Below are 25,979 nucleotides of genomic sequence, written 5' to 3' on the forward strand. Positions count from 1 at the left end.
CTTGTTGGGAAGAGCATGCATGCGTTAATGTCGGTCTCCCAAATAGGGTTGTCAGAAGTATCAATACCAATACACATGAATATGCTTGTCTTATTTTTGATGTTCCGATCAAGGTTTTATTCCGCTAGTTCCGATACCGATCATCCATGAGTGAGATTGTCCAATACCGATCACATCTATCAATTGTACATTTTTAAATTTATTAATGATAAATGTTGACAGTTAAACAATAGCAACACAATATTTAAACTACCGTATTTTCTGGACCAACGCACCGGATTATAGGGCACATTAAAGGAGTCATATTATTATGTTTTTCTAAATGTAAAACACTTCTTTGTGGTCTACATAACATGTAACAGTGGTTATTTGGTGAAAGTGTTGCATAGATTATGTTTTACAGATCATCTTCAAGCCACTTTCTGACAGTCGCTTCCGGATACGTCGTTTTGTGGGCGGTCTTATTTACGTGGCTCACCTTCGGCAGCGTCTTCTCCCTGTCATCTTTGTTGTAGCGGGTGTAGCGTGCAAAGACGGGAGTGGAAGAAGTGTCAACAGATGGAGCTAACTGTTTTAATGACATTCCAACTTTACTTAAATCAATAACGGAGCAGCATCTCCTCATCCGGAAACAAAAACGCAGGAAATGTGTCCCGTGAAAAAACGTCCGTTTGGAACTCTAATAACTAAAGTTCCTTGGTGAATAATGTGAACTCACTACACTGGTATGTTTTAGCGTTTTCATGGCGAGTTTACTGACAGATATACAAGTAAGAACTTAGCACTACTTTAAATTAAAAATGTCAACAGCGAAGGATTAATGTCACATAAGGAGAAGATAGAGGAAAAAGAAGAAGCTTATCGACTCGCGGACATGCTCAATATTTCAGGACTTCTACAGATCCCAAATGCAGATCAGCAGGTACCAGAAGGTAAGAAAAGTTGCTTTTGCATAATATTGCGATACAAAACGGTAGATAATGTCTTACCTTATACACACCATAATAATACTCGTATGTTTAACGCGCATACAATTATTCAATCGATGCGGCTTCATTGCTTACCAAAGTCGTTGTAAAACATTTTGATATATTTTTGAGCGCCGTGTAATTTTCAATAGAACATTTAAAATGTTGGTGTTGTTTACTTAAGACATATTGCAATCATAGTGCTGTCTTCACTTATCTCTTATGTTTGACTGCTATCTACTGGTCACACTTATCATTACACCATGTACCAAATAAAATAGCTTTGAGGTGAATAAGCTCAACCAAACTTATTCCTTATGTTAGGCGCACCGGGTTATAAAGCGCACTGTCGAGTTTTGAGAAAAAAACAAACATTTTAAGTGCGCCTTATAATCCGGAAAATACGGTCGTTTTTTTTATTTTTATTACATACAGTTGTTTGAGCAAAGCAAGGTCAATAGTACACAATAACTAAACAAAAGTTTAAACTACCATCTGTTACTCTTTTAAATAATTTTTTTGCCCCAAAAGTCCTTTTGTATCCAGGTAATTATAAACATTAACAAAAAGTATTTGAAGAAAAGAACAATCTAATCACTCTAATATTGATCATATAGTGATACTACCCTTAATAACGATACCACCAATGTATAGCTTAATCCAGTGTTTTTCAACCTTTTTTGAGCCAAGGCACATTTTTTGCGTTGAAAAAATGCGGAGGCACACCACCAGCAGAAATCATTAAAAAAAAACGAAACTCAGTAAAAAGTCGTTGTCGCAACTGTTGGATATGACTTTAAAGCATAACCAAGCACGCATCACTATAGTTCTAGTGTTTTAGTTCTTGTCTTGCGCTCCTATTTTGGTGGCTTTTTCTTTTTTGGGGGTATTTTCCTGTAGCAGTTTCATGTCTTCCTTTGAGCGATATTTCTACTTTGTTTTAGCAATCAAGAATATTTCAGTTGTTTTTATCCTTTGTGGGGACATTGTTGATTGTCACGTCATGTTCGGATGTACATTGTCTTTGCTCTGCAGTAAGTCTTTGCTGTCGTCCAGCATTCTGTTTTTGTTTAATTTGTAGCCAGTTCAGTTTTAGTCTCGTTTTGCATAGCCTTCCCTAAGCTTCAATGCCTTTTCTTAGGGGGCACTCACTTTTTGGTTTAAGCATTAGACACCTTTTTACCTGCACACTGCCTCCCGCTGTTTCCCACATCTACAAAGCAATTAGCTACCTGCTGCCACCTACTGGTATGGAAGAGTATTACACGGTTACTCTGCCGAGCTCTAGACCAGTGTTTTTCAACCTTTTTTGAGGCAAGGCACATTTTTTGTCATTTAAGAATACGAAGGCACACCACCAGCAGAAAAGTTTAAAAAAATGATACTCCACCAGGTCGTCGTGCCTTATTTTGAGTTTGTTGGTGTTTTCCTGTGCTTTAGTTCTTGTCTTGCACTGTTATTTTGGTGGACCTTCCTGTTTTGTTGGTGATTTCCTGTAGCAGTTTCATGTCTTCCTTTGAGCGCTATTCCCCCGCACCTGCTCTGTGTTAGCAAGCAAGGCTATTGAAGTTGTTGCTACCCTTCTTTGTGTGGACATTGTTGATTGTCACGTCATGTGCGGATGTACTTTGCGGACGCCGTAAGTTTTTGCTGTCGTCCAGCATTCTGTTTCTGTTTACTTTGTAGCCTGTTCAGTTTTACTTTCGTTTTGCATACCTTTTCCTTTCCCTTTTGTTCATTTTTGGTTTAAGCGTTACATACCTTTTTACCTGCACGCCGTGGTCTACATATTGGGATCACAACAAACCATCCTCGTCTCACCCCACACATTTCGACTTTTACAAAGCAATTAACTACCTGCTGTCACCTTCTGACATGGAGTATTACGTGGTTACCCTGCCGAGTTCTACACAGCACAGACACTAAGCAGCGGCACATTACTTTCAGATTATAATTATTCATTTGCAAAAAATATTTTTTGGACCAATTAGTGAAGTTTCGTAATTTCCCACGGCACACCAGACAATATCTCACGGCACGCTAGTGTGCCGCGGCACAGTGGTTGAAAAACACTGGCTTAATCCACCCTCTTCTTACATGTCATGTACTGACTGCGACATTGCTGACACACCAACCTCTCTCTAACACTTGTTAATCCACTTGTTAATATGTTAATATCTGCTTAATTTCTGTTGCAACTGTTATGCGGTTCCATCTACGCTTCTTAAACTTTACCAAACACTTATTTCTTGGTGTTGGTTAAAGCTAGATTAGCTTTGCTCCTCGCGCCGGCTCCTGGCTTTCTGTCGGTGTGTAACTCGTTTAGCCTTGTCCTCCATTGATAATGATGCTTAAAATAATAAGAAATGCGCTTTCTTTGCTGTAATGGAGGTGATTATAATACATTTAAAGCAAGGTTTCCACAGGGCATTAAAAAGTATTAAGTCAATAAATGGATTCTGTGAAAATTAAGGCCTTAAATTGCATTAAATTCGATGTCCAGAGGGATTAAAACAAATCTTACAGTTTTGTACTAGGCCAATAGTAAGTCAATCAATCGAAGGGTAAATGAAAATAAACTTGTGTAGTCCTTAAAGGGGAACTGCACTTTTTGGGGGGAATTTTGCCCATCATTTTCAGTTCAAGTTTACAATAACATGTAATATATACGTACCGTATTTTCCGCACTATAAGGCGCACCTAAAAACCTCCAACTTTCTCAAAAGCTGACAGTGCGCCTTGTATTCCGGTGCGCCTTATATATGGACCAATACTGAGCCACAACAGGTCTCGCAACTACGGTAAGCAGCCGCCGACTTCATTTTCCCCCGTAGAAGAAGCGTGCGGTGCATGCTGGGATATATGACTGCGCGAGGCGTGCCGTTTCATTTCCATTTGTGTGTTTATGTAAAGACCCCAAAATGGCTCCTATTAAGAGACACGCTTACGACGCAGAGTTTAAACTCAAGGCGATCAGTCACGCAGTAGAACGCGGGAATAGAGCAGCCGCGAGATAATTTAACATTAACGAATCAATGGTGCGAAAGTGGAGGAAGCAACAGGATGACCTGCGCCAAGTAAAGAAGACTAAACAGAGTTTCCGAGGGAACAAAGCGAGATGGCTACAGTTGGAGGACAAACTCGAACAGTGGGTTGTTGAACAGAGAGCAGCAAGTAGAAGTGTCAGTACAATCACTATTCGAATGAAGGCAACAGCGCTAGCTATTGTTATTGCTTTGCACTATTTTGAGTGTTACTATATTGTGATTGCACTAACGTTTTATTTACCGTAACAGTATCAGACTGTTTTTTACGTGTTTATTGAATCGAGGAAAAGTTCCCCTCCACTATGTGATATAAATGTTGCACTAGATGTTATACCTTGCTGTTGTTAAAAGATAAACGAAATACCACGTCACTGACTTTACCTCGGGGAAAATAATAAAACAGCTGTTTATTCATTTTGCGAGTGAACAGAGTTGTCAAAACGCTGGTTTGTAATCTATTAATAAAGTTTGACTGACCTGACTGTTTTGTTGACATTCCCTTTAGCGCAGCTCCATCTAATGGATGCATAACGTAACCCCAGCCTCTACTGTAGCGTCTATTCTATGCGCCTTATAATGCGGTGCGCCTTATATATGAACAACGTTTTAAAATAGGCCATTCATTGAAGGTGTGCCTTATAATCCGGTGCGCTTTATAGTGCGGAAAATACGGTACTTTGCTAATTTTAAGCTTATGCGGTACATTATTTCAAAAACGCATCACAACCTTCGACAACATCGTATACTCACTGCAGACTTCACTAGAGCCAACAAACATGATAAAACAGCACTTACTGTACAATGTTTGCTCTCATTAGGATGCCGACTGTTAAAATCGCGTTATAGTCCCGTTTAGACGAAATGACTAATCCTCGCGAGAAAAAAGGGCGGTGAAATGAAGCATCTTTTCGTGTCGTCCTGCCATTGCCAGGTTGTCAAAGTGTACCAACTTGTCGGAACAAGTTCTCATCCTTCTACTATCAGGGTGAGAGGCCTGAATTATGACCTAAAATAAACGTTCACTGTCTGTTGATGAGGTTAACATATCCACACAAGCTTGTGATCGCGGCGTCGCTATAAATAGTTTGTCTGCGTTAGCGCTCATAAGAAAATCACTAATACTTGCTTGATATTCAAGTCACAAAATGTAAGTGGAGTATTGTTGGCAGTTTTTGGATGGTTATTTATTGGGTTCTATGGGCGGATTACAAAAACCTCCCATTGGCTCAATTGGAAGCATATTTTTATTTACGTTTATTTACAAGTTAGAATGCATTTAAAAAAAAAAACATACATCCGTCATCATGTCTTTTATAATGATTTTGAATGATATGAAAAATTCCATAAAAAGTGCAGTTCCCCTCTAACTGTGACATCATGCCATGTTGATGAGGAAGCCAAACTTGTTTCATACACGACTCTTTTATTTCAGTCGTCTACATTTTAGCACACATGAGCTAACTTGGTTTAAAATGAGCAGCCCTCATGATGCAGGCACCTCACGTGACCTACGGTGGTCTTGGATGGACAAACAAAACAAATCTCACTAGACCACAATTCTAATTTTCTGACATTCCCACAGTCAATGAATTAGAGTTCCTTCATCTTTGATTGATTGATTGATTGAAACTTTTTTTAGTAGATTGCACAGTACAGTACATATTCCGTACAATTGACCACTAAATGGCAACACCCGAACAAGTTTTTCAACTTGTTTAAGTCGGGGTCCACTTAAATCGATTCATGGTACGTATATATACTATCATCATAATACAGTCATCACACAAGATAATCATCAGAGTATATACATTGAATTATTTACATTATTTACAATCCGGGATGTGGAGGGGGGGTTAGGTTTGGTTGATATCAGCACTTCAGTCATCAACAATTGCATCATCAGAGAAATGGACATTAAAACAGTGTAGGTCTGACTTGGTAGGATATGTACAGCAAGTAGTGGACATAGAGAGAGAGATCAGAAAGCATAAGAACAATTATCTACATTTGATTATTTACAATCCGGGGTGGCGGGATGTGGAAGGGGGAGGGTGTTAGTTTAGGGTTGAAGTTGACTGGCGGTGTTCTTTTAGTGCGGTTTTGAAGGAGGATAGGATGCCCTTTCTTTTACACCTGTTGGGAGTGCATTCCATATTGATGTGGCATAGAAGGAAAATGAGTTAAGACCTTTGTTAGATCGGAATCTGGGTTTAACGTGTTTAGTGGAACTCGCCCTGGTGTTGTGGTTATGGCGGTCATTTACGTTATGGAAGGAGTTTGACATGTACTTTGGTATCAAGGAGGTGTAGAGGTTTTATAGACTAGGCTCAGTGCAAATTGTTTTACTCTGTCCTCCACCCTGAGCCAGCCCACTCTGGAGAAGTGGGTAGGAGTGAGGTGTGATCTGGGGTGGAGGTCTAGAAGTAATCTGACTAGCTTGTTCTGGGATGTTTGGAGTCTAGATTTGAGGGTTTTGGAGGTGCTAGGGTACCGGAGGTGCAAGTGTAATCGAAAAAGGGTTGAATGAGAGTTCCCGCTAGAATCTTCATGGTGCTTTTGTTGACCAGAGAGGGGATTCTGTAGAGAAATCTCATTCGTTGGTTGACCTTTTTGATTATCTTTGTTGCCATTTTATCAGAGGAAAGATTAGCCTCTAGAATGGAACCTAGGTAGGTGACCTAATCTTTCCTGACACTTTATAAATAACTGGCTATCTGCTTTACTCATTTTAAACAACGAACAGGGTCTAAAATACAATCTATTGTAAGATGTTAAATTGACATAGCTTATTTTTAATGCATCTAAAGCATGGGTGTCAAATTTGGCCCGCCGTGTAATTTCACTTGGCCCGTGAGGCGATATTAAATTAACACTAGAGCTGGCCGCCGATTATATACAGCGGCGGTGCCGCGGTACACCGCTAATTCTCATACTTGCCAAACCTCCTGGGAGACTCCCAAATTTCAGTGAGAATTGTAATGTCCTCTTTTCGTCCAGTCCAAAAAGTGCTGGCTCAGTTACATAATGTGTGCGGCTGTGGCACACACACTGAAGTGAATGCAACGCATACTTGATCTTCAGCAATACAGGTTACACTGAGGGTGCCAGTATAAAAACCTTTAACATTGTTAGAAATATGCGCCACACTGTGAATCCACACCAAACAAGAATGACAAACACATTTCGGGAGAACATCCGCACAGTAACACAACAGAACAAATACCCAGAACCCTTTGCAGCAGTAACTCTTCCGGGACGCTACAAGGTGTGTGTGTGTGGGGCGGCGGGGGTGTATATTGTAGCGTCCAGGTGTTGTGCCGGATAATGCACCCCCTAACGGGAGTGTTATATCAACTAAAGCCCACACTTAAAGTTTCCACTTGCAAGATTTAATCTATTTGAAAAAGTTATTTAATAAGAAGCCAATAGTGCAAAAACAATAATGTTCGTGTTGGAGGAGTTGTGAATGAATGAAATATGAAATCCGTGCTGCAGTCGCTGCTGGGCCACAACATTAGGTATACCTGCAGACTGCAGCACGGATTTCATATTTCATTCATTCACAACTCCTCCAACACGAACATTATTGTTTTTGCACTTTTGGCTTCTTATTAAATAACTTTTTTAAATAGATTCAATCTTGCACGTGGAAACTTTAAGTGTGGGCTTTAGTTGATATAACACTCCCGTCAGGGGGTACATTCTACGCCGGGGGTGCATTATTTGGCACAACACCTGGACGCTACAATATACACCCCCGCTACCTCTGTGTATATTATTATGATCAACTAATTCTTTTTTAGAGGGCTTTGTAGGTGGAATAGAGGCGCTCCCATTGGATCCATTGTTAGAATTAAAGTAATTGGGATGATGTTTATTTATGACTTAGAATGCATAAAAAATCATGTGTTCTTGTCTTACTTAAAGACTGTGAATGATAGGCAAAATAAAAAAAAAGTTGAGATCCCCTTTAATAATTTTTGTACATCCTGTGAACAAAAGTAAGAAAATGAATACAGGACCCAGATGTGGAGCCATCAAGGAGGGAAGCGTTTGTAAACATTGCAGTGAAAGTAAGCACAGACCAATTTCTCTGTGGTGGTAGTGTACTCACAGCAGTAAAACTATTTAAAAAAACATAACTATGTTTCTATTATTTATGCTAATACTTTCAGGTCAGCTTCTCATGCCCATCTTTTCTCCAAGTTTATTCGACAAATGACATGAAAATAAAGTTGTCTGTTTAGTGTTTACACTCAGTTTATAGTGTGGGGAACACAGCAAGAAAGATTTGCTAATGTCATCTTGTCATGATTAAATAAAAACTGGTCCTTGTTTATTAGCAATATGTTTTCAAAAAAGTCACCAAAAACAGGTAAACATGTATTCGTGCATACCAGATACAAAATGAGTTTTACCCACACTATTTACATCCAAATTCTGTTTGAGGTTTGCAAGCCATAATCGCCTTTCTTTCTTTTTAGACAATCACTCTGTCTGCACTCAGTTTTTCACAACTTTGTGCAGATACAGTAGTAGTACTGTAGATGTTTTTATCTGTTCGCTTAATTCTGACAAAACACTGCAAAAGTTAACCATTCAGCTTTAGCAGAGATGTTAACAGTCCCTTTCGCAGACAATATATTGTTTTGCTTTCCTCTACCATTGCTGACGTTCTGATTGTTGTTAAATGAAAACACTTGATATGAAGTATAATACACCTTTTGCAAGAAAACAGTTCTATGGCAAATCTGAAAAATGTTGGTTAGTTTAACCATTTTGTTTTTCAATTTGAAAGAGAGCAGTGTATACCTACAATTTATTCCAGTCCTTGTATTTTCCTTTTGCCTTTTGTACTTTTATGTCTGTGTGAATGGGAAATGGTCTTTAATTATATTCATTATGGTCTTAAAAAGTAATAAGTTTTAAATTTGACTTGTTGAAACCTGCAGAGACCCTTTCACTACAGAAAATAAATAAATACAAATTCATTCTCAAATGAAAATGTCTTGTAAGCCAAATCTTATTCCGTCACTAGACAGTAACATTTAATGTAAACTTTTTAACTATTTAATTTTTGTAATTGTCCAATGCTTACAATGTTGTCTATACAGTCCGCCACAAATAGATTTTTCGGCTTTTTTTTATTTAAAAAAAAAAAAAAATTGTAAATGTTTTATTTTTTTAATTTATTTTTTGTCCAGCTTCTCAGGCAAGTCATATAGTTGATGTAGATGCCCATATCGGCTGTTCAGATTTACTTTACAAAAGAGAAATGTAGGATACTTCTCTTGTTGCCTTATTTGTATTTGACTTTATTAAATGTATTTATATTATCATTTGGTGCAGCCGGGCCAGAGCAGGAGGGGATAGAAAGAGAGAAAAAAAAGACAGAGGGGGAAATTGTGGGGACAAGAGAGGGATTAGACAGAGAGACAACAACAGCAAACACAACAACAACAATAGAGCAACATCAGCAAATACGACATGTACAAATATGACGGTAAAAGTAATAGCAAATAAGCAGTTAGCGAAAATAAAAAACAGAACAGAAATGACAATGAGCATTATTACACTACAAATGGAGCAATACAAATACCAATAGAAATAGCGCTATTGATAATGGAAAAATACCAATACTTTACCTTTATTATCAACAATACAGTTGTTCAAATGCAACAATACATATACCTGTACGTAATGATAACTTGAGATACGAAAGAATGCAGAAAAATGGAGGGGAAGAAAGAGAAGCAACCTACATTAACCTTGTTATAGTTATAGTAACAATAGGTTAAGCTTTGTCAGTGTGCCATGTGTTACCCAGTTTACCCTAGGGCAACAATGTTAATATACGGATCAGATGTTTGATGAAGCTCTGTGTCTATCTACCACCACTACTGTTTTCTGTTTATTTGTTACTGACTGTGGCAGGACACCTCTGCCTCTGTTTCACTTTATGTTGCTGGTAAATAATATGGTTGTAGTAGTAGGCTAAAGTTAAATTATTTAGTATGCACTAATTAAAGGGGCAGAGCTTTAAGAGACATTTCAGCTTTTATATTTTATAAGATATATTTTTTGTAAGAACCACAATTAATAAATATATTTCAGTGAATAACTTATTGTTCAAATCTGTATATAAATATGTACATAAAGTGTTGTAATTATATTGTAAAATGGAAGGATGGACGGATGGACGTTTAAAACAAAACTGTTATTATTAATTAGTAAGTATACATTTTTTGAGCCTTTTTAGAGAAAATCATATCATTGTAGTAAATTATGCAAATTACTCGATGATGTCATGGTGACCACGCCCATAGCCACGCCCCCATCGCCACAGGTATCTTGGCAGTTTACGGGAAACACTGGAGATAGTTGTAAGCTTTTGACTATAACTATCTGCAGTAGGACACGGCATTACATTATTTTAAGTGACATTAACCTGACTCTCGCCAGACCCTTGTAATTTGCTGAGCTCCACACAAGGGTCTGGGCTCGAAGGCATTGCTAACTCCTTCAAGATAGCAACAAATAATGAACCAATCAGGATCGCTGGGCGGGATTTCATAGATGTGACGTAGCGCCGAAGCGACTGTTTGATTCAAACAACAATGGCGGCACGCAGCCCTCGCTGCGTCGTGTGCTGACATTGATTCTGCTATTGCAACTGTTTAGTCAAATCTATCGAATATTAATTATTTAAAAGATGAACAGAGAACGGTTTTGAAGGCATTTATTGGTGGCAAGGATGTTTTGGCTCTTCTTCCGACCGGATTTGGATATCCCAGCGTCGCTCTCATCAGCGTCATGGGTTGTCGATGTGAGTGTTTGAAGTTGCACGTCATTCAAGATAACGGACAAGGGGTTTATCCAATCACATACAATGATTTTTTTACAAGGCCCCGCCTTCTGAAATACATCTCCTATTGAGAAGTCCCAGATCCTTGTGTGGAGCTCAGCGAACTACAAGGTTCTGGCGAGAGTCAGGTTAATTAATACCAGCATAAAAAGCATTACATTTGGTTCGCTTTAGGGTCCAGCATTCACTGCCTTAAAGGAGGACATAATGTACCGTCGCATGAAGAAGCTGAGTTTGGTTTTTTCGAAGGAAGTTGAAGCTCCATACACTGGACATGCCATTCAGGTTCCTACATGCATCTGCTTTCCTCAATTTTAGGTCTTGTTCTGTCAAGTTAACCCATGAGCCCAGGTACCTGAAGACATTGACTTCCCTCAGAGCAGTGCCTTTTGTTGTTGTGAGAGTTGAATGTTCCGCTTGGATGTTATAGGGGACCACCTCAGTTTTCTTGGCATTCAATCTAAGGCCAACCTTGGCACACTCTGACTCCACTCTGCTCTAGAGCTCTTGTGCTTGTTCCATATGGTTGGAAAGCAGGCAGATGTGGTCCACGTAGTTGAGGTCAATCAAGAGTACGGCAAGGTGTCTTCTTGACCTCCTTGGTGTTAGGCCTTTCTGAGCGCGTAGTCCAGGACTATAATAAGGAGGAAGGGGTTAAGGTTTTTCCCTGCATTACCCCAGCCAGAATGTCAAATTCCTCACTTCCGCCATCTGGGGCCACCACCTTGGCCCATGTACCTGCATACATGGTCTCTATTGCTCAGAGCAAGTTGGGAGAGACACCATAGGCCTTCAGAATCCTCATCATGGTGCCTCTGTGTATTGAGTCAAAAGCCTTTTTAAAGTCGATAAAGCACAATACAGCCGACAGGTTGTTCTTCACCTCCTCAATTAGTCTCATCAGGGCCAGGATTTGGGCTAGTGTGGTCCTCTCCTCTCAAAAGCCGTTTTGATTTTCCCTCAGGTTAGGATCCATCGCATGTCGAATCAGGTTTAGTATTATGCGGTTCTGGACCCTGCTGTGATACAAGTCAGGCTGATGCCTCGGCAGTTGTTTGGTTTCAAGAGGTCTCCAGATTTGGGTACTGAGATGATGTTGGAGAGAGACCACATGTTGGGTAGCTTGTGGCGTAGCAGGGCAAGCTTGCAAAACTCAAGCAAGATGTTGTTGAGACCACACTTCTTTACAACCTCTGGAGGTATGCCGTCCGGCCGAGCAAACTTACCCTCTCTGTGTGATTTTAGCCTTAGCAAACTCCGCAAACGTGAAGGGACCATCTTTGATGTTGAGGTAATGGAGAAATTATGGTATTTCTTCCTCCCTTCCGTCTGATGTTGTGCCCAGCAGCTTTCAGAAATGGTTGTACCATGTCACCACCCTCTCCTCAGGGCTGTGTCCCTCAACATGGCGTTACTCATTTCTGCAGCAGTCTAACGTTATAACAGTCGCCAATGTGGTTAGCTAGCACTTTATATTCACGGGAGGAAATAAACAAACCACCATTATTTCTTTGGTCCAGGAACTTACTTTACCGTTTATTCTGCGCATGCTCACAATACCATTTCAGTGCACGCAGGCACATGACGTCACTGCGTAAGATATTCAACATGGCTTTGCTATTTATATTATTAAATGTGTTTAACACTCCCACTCAAAAACTTGTTTATAGCTCTCTATAATGGTAAACAAAAAACCCCCAAAAATACATAACTCCAAAATAAAACATTTTGGCATACTGGCAGCGTTAACACTTCAAACACATTTAAATCTTCCAGTTCACATCACTCTCCAAACAAATACACCTTAAACTTCTCAAATTTAGCCTTTGTCACTGGCTTGGTAAAAACATCAGCTACCATGTTTGCAGTAGGGCAGTATTCTATAGAAATGTTCCCTTATGTGTGTGCAGACTGTATAAAGTGGTACTTTATATCTACGTGTTTGCTCCTCTGTCTGCATACTGGGTTCTTAGATAAAGCTATTGCCCCCTGGTTGTCCTCATATCTTGACTAGTAGATGCTGGTGACTACTATCTATTCCTTAAGTAGTTGCACAAGGTACATACTCTCTTGAGTAGTGGCTGCTAGTGCCATATACTCAGGTTCACAGGTGGAGAGTGCCACCATTGGCTGTTTCCTGCTCTTCTAGGATATAACTGGACCATTCTCAGTCAAGCTAAAACAGTATCCAGTTGTGCTCCTCCTATCATTTTTATCAGCTGCCCAATCAGCATCACTATATCCCTCAAGCTGAAGGCTTTTCTCACATTTCTGGAAGTATAGTTCTTGATCTATAGTGCCCTGTAAGTACCTCAGGTGCTTTGCTGTAGCCCAATGCTGCTGCTTTGGTTCTGCTAGGTGTTGTGATAGTTTACTAACAACCCAGCTCATGTCAGGTCTAGTACATATCATAATGTAGATCAAACTACCTACTATTTCTCTATATCCAGTTGAATCAATAACTTCACCCTCATTGTCAAAGTTTAACTTTTGCTCGCATGGGGTTGATCTCTGCTTGCATTCTGACATTCCAAATGTTGCTAACATCTTCTGTATGTGTTTCTTTTGAGTCATTTTGATCTCTCCTTCAGTCTGTCTGAAATCAATACCCAGGAAGTGTTTAAGTGGACCCATATCTTTCATCTTAAACCTTCTCTTCAACATTTCCTTTACATCACTGAGTAAGGTGTTGCTACTCGCCGCTATGATTAGGTCATCCACTCATACTAACAGAATCACATTCTTATTCTCAGATTCTCTGCTGTATACACAATGATCAGCATCATTTTGTACAAAACCATTCTCTGTAAGGTGATCATGCAGTAACATGTTCCAGTTACGCCTGGACTGTTTTAAACCATAGAATGACTTATTGAGTTTACACACTAAGTGTTCTCCTGTTTTTAATCCAACTTTTTTTATTGGCATTTTCAAATAGACAGAAAAAAGTGCAAGTCGAAACACTACAATTTTAAAGTCAGTAAATTATTCACACCCTTTCCCTTAAAACCCAAACCACCCACCCAGGTCCCACCAACAAGGGGCATATGGCACAATCATATAACAAGTAAGACGACAAAGACAGACACACACACACACACACACACACACACACACACACACACACACACACACACACACACACACACACACACACACACACAAGGCCAGAGACAGACAAACAGGCTGAAAGGAGAGAGAGAAATAAAAAAATATAAAATAAAATAAAATAATAGTAATAATAATAATAAATAAAAGGGAGATTATTCCTCATCTGCGTCTGGGCATAAGTCAAGAGAGTTGACATACAGCAAGAAAGGACTCCATGAGCTTTCAAACGCTTGAGCTGAGCCTTTTAGCGAAAACTTAAGTTTTTACAGTTTCAGATTGTAGAGAACCTCTCTAATCCAACGGCCGTGTGATGGGGGGGGGGGGGGGCAGATTCCAATTAAACAAGATCAGTCGCCTGGCCAGCAAGGTCGTAAAAGCAACAGCGCGTTTAGTGATACCGGGCACATGTTATCGGGGCATACGCAAAAAATGGCTGATAATGGATTGGGGGGAAAGTTTTGACCGTATGCTTTTCTGATTGTGTCAAAAATGTCCTCCCAAAAGGAACATAGTTTAGCGCAGGACCAGAACATATGGACATGATCAGCCGGAGATTGTTTGCATCTATTGCAGGTATTGCTAACAGTGTGGTAGATTTTGGATAGTTGTGAATTAGTGTAATTAATTTTATGGATTACTTTGCATTGGATGAGACTATGACGGGCACATATTGAGGAGGAGTGAACCAGTTTCAGGGCAGAGTTCCAGTGTTGATCGGATATGTTGGTATTAAGACCGCTCTCCCATGAGGCTCTTATCACTGATAGAGAGTTTGGAGCAACTGAACTTAAAGGCCTACTGAAACCCACTACTACCGACCACGCAGTCTGATAGTTTATATATCAATGATGAAATCTTAACATTGCAACACATGCCAATACGGCCGGGTTAACTTATAATGTGCAATTTTAAATTTCCCGGGAAACTTCCGGCTGAAAACGTCTTGGTATGATGACGTATGCACGTGACGGAATCAATTGATGAGTATTGGTACCCCATTGAATCCAATACAAAACGCTCTGTTTTCATTTCAAAATTCCAAAGTATTCTGGACATCTGTGTTGGTGAATTTTTTGCAATTTGTTTAATGAACAATGGAGACTGCAAAGAAGAAAGTTGTAGGTGGGATCGGTGTATTAGCGGCGGACTACAGCAACACAACCAGGAAGACAGAGATGGATAGCAGACAAGCTAGCCACCGAACTCACCTTAAATTCCTCCGTCTCGCCGACCGCATCTGTGATCGGGTAAAGTCCTTCGTCGCACCGTCGATCGCTGGAACGCAGGTGAGCACAGGTGTTGATGAGCAGATGAGGGCTGGCTGGCGTAGGTGGAGCGCTAATGTTTTTAGCATAGCTCTGTGAGGTCCGGTTGCTAAGTTAGCTTCAATGGCGTCGTTAGCAACAGCATTGTTAACCTTCGCCAGGCTGGAAAGCATTAACCGTGTATTTACATGTCCCTGGTTTAATAGTATTGTTGATCTTCTGTCTATCCTTCCATTCAGGGATTTATTTCATTTGTTTCTATATGCAGTTAAGCACGATGCTATCACGTTAGCTCCGTAGCTAAAGTGTTTCGTCGATGTATTGTCGTGGAGATAAAAGTCACTGTGAATGTCCATTTCGCGTTCTCGACTCTCATTTTCAAGAGGATATAGTATCCGAGGTGGTTTAAAATACAAATCCGTGATCCACAATAGAAAAAGGAGATAGTGTGGAATCCAATGAGCCAGCTTGTACCTAAGTTATGGTCAGAGCGAAAAAAGATATGTCTTGCACTGCATTCTAGTCCTTCACTCTAACGTTCCTCATCCACAAATCTTTCATCCTCTCTCAAATTAATGGGGTAATCGTCGCTTTCTCGGTCTGAATCGCTCTAGCTGCATTGATAACAATGGGGATTTGTGAGGAGCCTTTCAATTGACTACGTCACGCTACTTCCGGTAGGGGCAAGGCTTTTCTTTATCAGATACCAAAAGTTGCGATCTTTATCGTCGTTGTTCCCTACTAAATCCTTTCAGCAAAAATATGGCAATATCGCGAAATGATCAAGTATGACACATAGAATGGATCTGCTATTCCCGTTTAAATAAAAAAAATTCATTTCAGTAGGCCTTTAAGGAGGTATATAACACAGAGATACATTTTTTATGATTAGGGCTCAAAGATAGCAATGTATCTATAAGAGTTTCCGGAGGGCGATTTGGAAAGTGTGGGAACTGCTTCTTTACAAAGTCCCTCGCCTAAAAAAACGAAAAAGGTGGGAGTTCGGCAAATCGTATTTGGAAGAGAGTTCATTGAAGGATGAGAACACTCCGTCTGCGTAGAGGTCTTTCACAGTGGTGATACCATGATCGTGCCAAGTCATGAATGCGGGGTCAGTACGGGAAGGTTTAAATAATTGTTTTTTAATTAGCTGGGTCAATATAGATGGGCCCTGAAAACCCAAGTGTTTCCGTTACTGGTTCCATATTTTAATGGAGATCGCTACAATGGTGTTTGCGCCCTCAAGTTTAAATGGGAAAGGGAGTGATGAGCATAAGCAAGAATGTAATGAGAAGTGTGGGATTGCTGTTTCAAGGGATACCCAGGCCGGGAGGGTCTGAGAGCCTCCATCCATCCAGTATAGGAGTTTCTGTACATTAGCCGCCCAATAGTATTGTCTAAAATTGGGGAGTGCCAGCCCTCCTTCAGATTTGGGAGATTGTAGAACCAATTTGCGGATTCGGGCCGATCCGGCCCCCCATAAAAATTTGGATATTGATTTGTCTAATTTATCGAAAAATTATTTAGTAATAAATATGGGGATATGTTGAAAAAGGTAATGGAATTTAGGCAGCGTGATCATCTTGATCAGATTGATCCGGCCAGCGAGAGATAATGGTAAAACAGACCAGCGGGCAAAGTTCTTCTCCATCTTTTCAATTAGAGGTTAAAAATGTTCCCGGAGCATATCCGACATAGCCGGAGTAATAAGGATTCCCAAGTAATGAATCCCGTCCTGTGCCCATTTGAATGGCGCTAAAGATCGTGGTAACTGTTTAGCTAAGGAATTAATCGGTAACAGCTCACTTTTTTGGTAGTTAAGTTTGTAACCACAGTGTGTGCCAAACCGCTCCAGAATGTCAAATATTACCGGGAGTGAGCTAGCAGGATCCGAGATGTACAAGAGCAGGTCGTCCGCATAAAGCAAAACTTTGTGTAACATGTTCGACCGGGTGATACCTTTTAATAATAATAATACCTGGGATTTATATAGCGCTTTTCTAAGTACCCAAAGTCGCTTTACATGTAGAACCCATCATTCATTCACACCTGGTGGTGGTAAGCTACTTTCATAGCCACAGCTGCCCTGTGGTAGACTGACGGAAGCGTGGCTGCAATTTGCGCCAACGGCCTCTCCGACCACCACCTATCATTCATCATTCAATTCACCGGTGTGAGTGGCACCGGGGGCAAAGGGTGAAGTGTCCCGCCCAAGGACACAACGGCAGCGATTCTTTTTGGATGGTAAGAGGCGGGGAGCGAACCTGCAACCCCAGGTTTCTGGCACGGTTGCTCTACCCACTACGCCATGCCGCCCCTTAAATCCTGCCTCCGCGCGCAGCCAAAGAGCAAGGGGTTCTATCGCAATAGCAAACAGTAATGGAGACAACGGGCAACCTTGTCTAGTGCCTCTTTTAAGAAAAATTGGGGCGGATAGTTTATTATTTGTATGTACCGAAGCTACTGGGGACGAGTACAAAAGTTTAACCCAGAGAATGAAATCTTTATTAAAACCAAACCGACCCATCACTTCAAATAGATATTCCCATTCAACCCTGTCAAAGGCTTTCTCCGCATCGAGGGACACTACCACCTCCGGGGTCGAGGGGTTTGGCGAGTGGATAAGTTTAGGAGGCGTCGAGTTTTGTGTGAGGATTGCCGGCCTAGCATAAAACCTGTTTGATCCAAAGAGATGATGGAAGGCATCACCCTTTGGAGCCGGAGAGCGAGAACCTTGGATAGAATTTTTAGATCTACATTTAAGAGTGAAATTGGTCTATAGCTGCTGCAAAGCAGGGGGTCTTTCTCTTTTTTTAGGATGAGAGAAATGGTGGCCCTCGATAAGGTTTCTGGGCGGCGATGCTGCAGAAAAGCTTCATTATACATGTCTCTTAGAGCCGGAGCAAGAACACTGGAGAAAGTCTTGTAATATTCTGCACTGAAGCCATCCGGGCCGGGTGACTTATTGCTCTGTAAGGATTTGATGGCTTCTGTGATCTCAATGACACTAATGGGCTGGCCCAAGCCCCTCGCAGCCCCACGTTCTATCTGGGGGAATATTTTATCGCTAAACAGTTCATCTGAGGAAGGGGGGCAGTCTGAAGTATATAATGCTGTATAAAATGCAGCAAATGTTTCATTAGTCTTAGCTGGATCAGTATGTAGTTCTCCTGTGTTAGAGCGAACAGACGTGATTAGCCTCGAGGATGCTTCCTCCCTGACCCGGTGGGCTAAGAGCTTGCCAGCTTTTTCCCCGGATTCAAAAAATTGTTGTCTGGATTTGAGCAGTTGTAGTTTCGCTCTATTGACAGACATAAGGTCAAAGTCAGTTTGTAGGCGAAGGCGTTCTTTATATAGTGTCTGGTCTAGGTTTGAAGCGTATTTATCGTCAAGATCCTTAATCTTGCGGAGCAGCCCAGTGATTTGAATGGTCTCTGTCTTATTTTGGTTTGAAATAAAATATATAAGTTGACCTCTAATATAGGCTTTAGATGCCTCCCACAGTATACCTCTTCGAAGTTCTGGTGAGCCGTTCAGTTCGAAAAAACACATCATTTGATCGTGTAGGAAATTCCTATAACGGTCTTCTGCTAGTAAGGCTGAGTTGAATCGCCATTGTTTAAGGGGTCTAGGTTGAGTGTCCATATTGATGTCGACTGAGGTGGGGGCATGATCAGAGATTACAATACTATGGTAGTTACATGTTTTGGTTTTGGAAAGTAGTCTATTGTCGAGAAGAAAGAAGTCTATCCGAGTGTAAGTGTGATGTACATGGGATAAATAGGAGAACTGTTTAATTGTAGGGGAGGCATGTCTCCACGGGTCTGTAAGACCCAACTGTTTAGCGAGAGTATCCAGTGTTTTAGCTGAATTAGATAAGGGAGCCAGTTTGTTGGATGATCGATCCAGTACAGAATCCTGCACCAGGTTAAAGTCCTCGCCCATAATGATAAAATCGTTTCCAATGTTCGGAAATGATGTAAACAATTTAGTCACATAAGAATTGTCATCCCAGTTGGGTCCATAAACGCTAGCGAGTATGACTGGGGTGCCTTGCAGCTTTCCAGACACAATAATATAACGACCAGTCGGGTCTGCTACAGTTTGATTGAGTTCGAATGAAATATTTTTACGAATAAGGATCACTGTGCCCCTGGCCCTTTCGTTGAATTTTGAATGGAAAACATGGCTGATCCAGCCTCTTTTAAGTCGTGAAATCTCTCTGTTGCGAAGGTGGGTCTCCTGAATGAAAAATATATCTCCTTTGAGGTGTTGCAAATGGGTCAAGACCCTCCCAATTTTAGTGGCGCTCCCCACTCCCCTCACGTTCCATGAAACAAATCTAAGTGTATTACTGGTGCTTGTCATATCTCACCATGTCCAACTAGGAAAGCAGAACGGGCTGATGTATACAAGCAGGTCAGGAGGGGGGCTGTTGCACGATAACTGGGAACTGCAGAGAGTACTGGTAAGAGGAGGGGATGAAACAGAAGCGTGAGAGGAAGGAATGAGGAGATAAACAAAACAATAAACACACATACATATAGAAAACACAACAGACTCACACACATACTCGCAGACACAACAACATACAACAATGCCAGGTGGGTTAAACCTGGCAACCACCTATCGTCCCAGGACCTGAGAACCCCATTGTCGAAACTGAACCTTAAGTGTCCTTTTCACAGCAGTGCGCTGTCCTTGCGCCTGCATGGACATATCCATATCGACATCCAGTTTTCCACCTCCCGAGAACAACAGATTGGCTCCAACTGAGTCAGAACATTATAAAGTGCATCAAAACTGCAATATATTCCCTCAGGAAACATAGTACCCAGTACTAAGATAACTTCAGAAAGCGAGAAAAATAGATTATAAAGTATAAACAACTCAAAAAGCATATAGTAAAATAAAGTTCAAGTAAGTGGTGCCATATATATATATATATATATATATATATATATATATATATATATATATATATATATATATATATATACTGTATATATATATATATATATATATATATATATATATATATATATATATATATATATATATATATATATATATATATATATATATATATATATATATATATATATATATATACTGTATATATATATATACTGTATATACATAAATGTGTATACCATCATGGATGTATGGGTAAGGAATAACAGTAACCAACCAAGAAATAAGTAGATCAGCAGTTAGGTCAAATAATAACAGAAAAAGTAAACCACAGTGTAAGAATATATATCTATTAGAACAGACCTGGGCATTGTACGGCCCGCGGGCCGCATCCGGCCCTTTGCGCATCCCTGTCCGGCCCGCGTGAGGCCAATCATAAATTACAAAATACATTTCAAAAAGTATCTATGTCGAGTGTGCAATACAACGGTGCTGCTTTTGTTTTGAAAAGCGTTATTTGTATTACTTCCGTGTGGACGTATGCGCGTGTGCGATTGTGAGTGAATTGAACGGCGCAATAACAAATTACAAAATAAAGTTTAAAAAACATCTATGTCGTGCGCACAATACAACTGTGCTGCTTTTATTTTGAAATGTGTTATTTATGCCATATGTCCGGGGGGAACCTGTGAGTGAAGGTGCATAGAGACAAGTGATGAGACGCTAAAAAAAGAAAAGTTGATAACGAATGGCGTGTTTTGGACTGGCAAGTATTTCTTTACATAAATTAATGGTAAAGCCGTGTGCTTAATTTGTGGTACACAGCTTGCTGTGTTCAAAGAATATCATTTTAATCGCCACTACACGAAGAAACACGAGGGAAAATACCGGAATGTGTCTGATGAAGCGCACGCAAGGGAGGCCGATGCGTTGATGGTAAAACTGCAAAGCCAACAAGGACTTTTTGCCATATTTCACACCCCCAGAGATGCAGCCGTCAGGACAAGTTTCGTCATTTCTCACAAAAGCGCCAGAAAAAGTAAGGCGTTTTCTGACGGAGAGTTTATTAAGGAGTGCTTATTGGACTTTGTTGCGCTGTATGCCCGGAGACATTGACTGTTTTTCGCTAACTTTGGATGAGATCTGTGATGTACGTGACACCTCCAGCTGCTCTTCTTCTTACGTGGGATAACTGCAGACTTTCAAATCACGGAGTAGCTGGCAGCCATGCAGTCAATTAAAGAGACAACCACAGGTAATGACTTGTTCACATAGGTTAATGCATGTTGGGACAAGCTGGCAGGTGTGACAATCCAATCCACTTTATTTATATAGCACATTTAAACAACAAAATGTTTCCAAAGTGCTGCACAACAATATTAAAAACAATATTCAAATTTTATCCTTAGCTCCACCAATGACTGAATAAAAAGAAAAAACAATTACATATAAAACCAATATAAAAAACAATATAAAATAAATATGATTAAAAACTATTTTTAACAACAGATGGTTGTCCAAATCTGATGGGGAAAAATGTTGGATAATGCAGGATAAAGTGACCATCAAAAGCAATCTGCTTTTGTATAAAGTTAAGTTAGGTTAAATTAAATTATTATTATTATTATTATTAATTATTATTATTATCATCATTATTATTTATCTTACGGTATATCAAAAATAATATTGAGCAAAATTTAATTGAAATATTGTCGTGTGGCCCTCCAGCAGTGCTCGGGTTGCTTATGCGGCCCCCGGTGAAAATTAATTGCCCACCCCTGTATTAGAACACGATAAATAAATGTAAAGGGGACACAAAATATTTTGAGTGTCGATGTAGCAAAATAAAATAGAATGAACAATATTGCGTGTTGTTTAAACAATAATGATGATAATTCTATATTAACCAGGTTAGCTCTAGAATGTCAGTATAACATATTAGCTGAAAGGTTAAACAAAGAGTGAATGAAAGTGGATCCAATGAGTGACCACACAGATGTGATATTCACGGTCAGGCCTGGAGTTAGTGTTATGTTAGCGTGGTTAACCGTGATAAAGCAGGCGTTGATTATTAAGGTTGGTTCCGGCAGTGTGGCCTCCAGACATGGCTGCAGTTAGCCAAGCTAGCGCCGTCCTGCCATGCATTGTGGGGTAGTCACATCGTATCAAACAAAGTTTCAATAAAGTCATACTGACTGAGATTACTCCTTTGCATGTTCTTGGCTGCGTTGATTGTGGGACTTGACAAAATCTTGGGCGTCTTTGAGAGATGGGAGTCGCCGTCTCTTTCCATCCTCGGTTGAAACCATTAGCTTAGCCGGATAGTGGAGTGCTGGTTTGAGGCCCAGATTGTAGAGCTCCCTCATGATGTCCTGGTATGCGGCCCGCTGTTCCAGTATTTCAGGGCAGTAGTCTTCGAAGATGTGTATCGGTGAGTCCTTGTACTTTAGTTTGCCCCTGCGTTTCCTTTTTTTGGCAAATATTTTTATTGAATTTTACAGTTAAAATCACATTTACCAGTCATACTTAGCTCACGCAAAGCCTTCATACAATCACACATCCACTCATACACACTCACATGCACACTTGAGAGAGGTGCACTTGAACTTTAACAACTCAAGGTTTACAGTATAAACATTATTAGAAAAAATACCCAGATATTGTATATATACAGTATATCCATCCATCCCGCTCCGGCTCAGGATCAGCAGGCTATCGAGACCACAGCAAGATGGATGAACATTCCTCGGCATCAAGGATCCTCAGAAAGTGATCCGAAGATCACCTCTCGAGGACCTCCGCACCGTTCACACTTAAAGAAGAAAAGGAAAGTCACAGAAATTGATCAGATGCAAAACAATACCAGATAAAAAGTCACAAAAAAATAAATAAATAAATAAGCAAGTAAACCGTGGCAAAGCCATATCAGAAGTAACAAAAAAAACTAAACAAAACAAAAAAGCAATAATAGTGTAGGATCAATACAGAAAATAATAAAGATAATACAACTACAAAAAAGATGGCAGTTTTTGTTGTTGTTTTGTTTTGTTTTCTTGTTTGTTTTTTCTTTTTTCCTTAACTGTCTAAATTATGATTCAATATATGTCAGTAAAGGTTTCCAGGTTAGTTCCCATTTATTCATACTTGCAGAGTTTATAAATCTTATTTTTTCAAGAGTCATTACATTCACAAGTTCATTTAGCCAATTCCTGAAGTTGGGTGCAGATGAGCTTTTCCAGTCTTTGAGAATGAGTCTTTTGGCCAAGACCGTTCCGAGCAGCAACACAGCTGTAATATATTTTGGAAGTTTTTGTGTTTCTGAAGACCACCCAAACAAGATTATATCCCTGTCAGGGACAAGTTTTCTCTGATATACCCCCGAGTAAAAAAAGAAAATGCTGGACCAGAATGATTGAATAATTGGACATTCCCAAAACGAATGAGACAGTGATCCTTCAGCAGATTTACATTTATCACAAAGTGGAGATGTATCAGGATAAAATTTGTGTAATAAGACTTTGGAGTAGTAAAAACGATCAATCACTTTAAACTGTATGAGCCTGAGTCTGCTGTTAATTGAGCAATTGTGAATTTGAGAGAGTGTCTGTTCCCTTTGCTGTTTGGGTATTGTTGTTCTTAGTTCCTGTTGTCATGCTCTTTTAACACCGTCTGCTGATGTCATGGGTATATGAAGCAGCTGGCAAATTTGTCGATAAGCTTTTTACTTGTGGGTGATAAATTTAGTAATTCTAAGAGAGGGTGTTTTTCATTTACCAGCTGAGACTTTGAAATGTTTTCTTTAATACATTTTTTTGCCTGCAAATAGCAAAACCAACTGAATTGGGACAAATTGAATTTGATTCGCAATTGCTCAAATGACACAAGACTGTCCTCGACATACGTGTCTTTTATGCATTTAATTCCATTTAAGTACCAGTTTAAAAAATTTCTGTCTGTTATCGATGGAATAAATGCATGATTGTGACACATTGGTGAATACATAGTTACATTGGAAATATTCAATTGTTTTTTAATTTGAGAAATAATTTTGATATAATTTCTTACTACTACACTATGGCTTGTTGATTTAATAGAAGAAACTGGTTTAGTGAAAAGTAGAGATAGCAATGATGTGTAAGGTTTAGCTAACGACTGCAGTTCCAATTTCAGCCACAAGGGAGCAGAATTAAGTGATTCATTCTTTGGGAACCCCATCTTCCAATAGGTCAATGCATTCAGATTTGATGCCCAATAATAATTTTTGAACATTGGAAGACCCAGTCCCCCTTTCTTTTGTAGATCTGAATAAGTGCTTTTTAGATATTCTGCGTTTTTTATATCCCCACACAAAATCTAGAACTAAAGATTCAAGTTTTTGAAAAAAATCTGCAGGAATTAGAATTGGTAAATTTTGAAAAAGATAGGTACATTTTGGCAGTGTAATCATTTTGATAGCATTCACTCTACCTAACATAGAGAGCGGTAGGGTCTTCCAATACTCTATATACACTTTCAGTTTCTCAAAAGCTTCAGTAAAGTTCAATTTTAGTAATGATTCATAATTTTTAGATATTTTTAAGCCAAGATAGGATATATAGTTTTCTGCAACTTTAACTGGGTTTTGACTGATCTTAACATTATCTCCTAGGAACATAAGCTCGCTTTTGGACCAGTTTATTTTATAACCAGATATTTTACCACAAGAGTCTACATATTCTAAAAGAAGTGGTAATGCAATTTCTGGCTCAGTAAGTGTAACAAGTACATCATCTGCATACAGTGAGATGAGACTCTCTGATGTGCCCACTGAAAATCCTTTAATATTAAAGTTCATTCTTAAACTAATAGCCAGTGGTTCTAGGGCCAAATTGAAAAGTAAGGGCGAAAGGCAATCGCCCTGTCTCACGCCGTGATGCAATTCAAAACTATCCGATATTACATTATTAGTTATGACATGATTTTGGTGCAAAATAAATTATTTTAACCCATTTTATAAAATTTTCTCCCAACCCAAATAATTTGAGAACATAAAGTAGATAAACCCACTCAATTGAATCAAAAGCTTTATGAGCATCCAGACTCAGGACGGCTGCCTTTTTGTTTCCTATGCAGTCCGAGTACAACAAGTTCAATAATCTACGTACATTGCCAAAAGAAGGTCTGTCCGGGATTAAACCAACCTGATCCGGATGGATAATTTCTGTTATGTGGTTGCTTAACCTTGTTGCGAGTACCTTAGTTAGAATCTTTTGGTCTAGATTGAGCAGGGAGATAGGTCTATAAGTGGCTGGATCGAGTGGATTTTTTCCCTTTTTCGGTATTATACATAAATGAGCTTCATACAAGGAGCTTGGAAGTTTATTGTTTACGAAAGAGTCATTTAACATTCTTAGTATTACAGGGGACAGTATTTCACTAAAAGCTTGATAAAACTTTGCACCAAATCCATCTGGACCAGGGCTTTTATTCACGGAGAAAGATTTCAGTGCTTTTATCAGTTCTTCAGTTGAAATAGTATTGTTTAGAGAATTCTGATGATTTGGACTCAGTTGAGGTAGGTTTAATGGAGTAAAAAAATCATTTAAATCATTAACCGATATAGCTGAACCAGATTTATATAATTCTGAATAAAAGTCTTTAAAGACATTGTTGATATCCTGTAAATCTGTACATATTTCACCTGTTTTTGAGCATATTTTATGGATAGCAGCTTTAGCTTGATCTCCTTTGAGCTGTCTAGACAGAAGTGTTTGTGGTTTATCAGATATTTCAAAATGTTTTTGTTTATTTTTCAGTAAGAGTTTAGATA

At 39.5% G+C, this 25,979-nt stretch overlaps 1 protein-coding gene across 4 annotated transcripts in view; it reads left to right on the forward strand.

Moving 5' to 3' along the window:
* LOC133633931 (uncharacterized) overlaps positions 1–25,979 on the forward strand; it is an 88,816-nt gene that overhangs the window by 1,904 nt on the left and 60,933 nt on the right. The window lies entirely within an intron of this gene.

This window comes from Entelurus aequoreus, linkage group LG18 (assembly GCF_033978785.1).
Source record: "Entelurus aequoreus isolate RoL-2023_Sb linkage group LG18, RoL_Eaeq_v1.1, whole genome shotgun sequence".
Classification (NCBI taxonomy): domain Eukaryota; kingdom Metazoa; phylum Chordata; class Actinopteri; order Syngnathiformes; family Syngnathidae; genus Entelurus; species Entelurus aequoreus.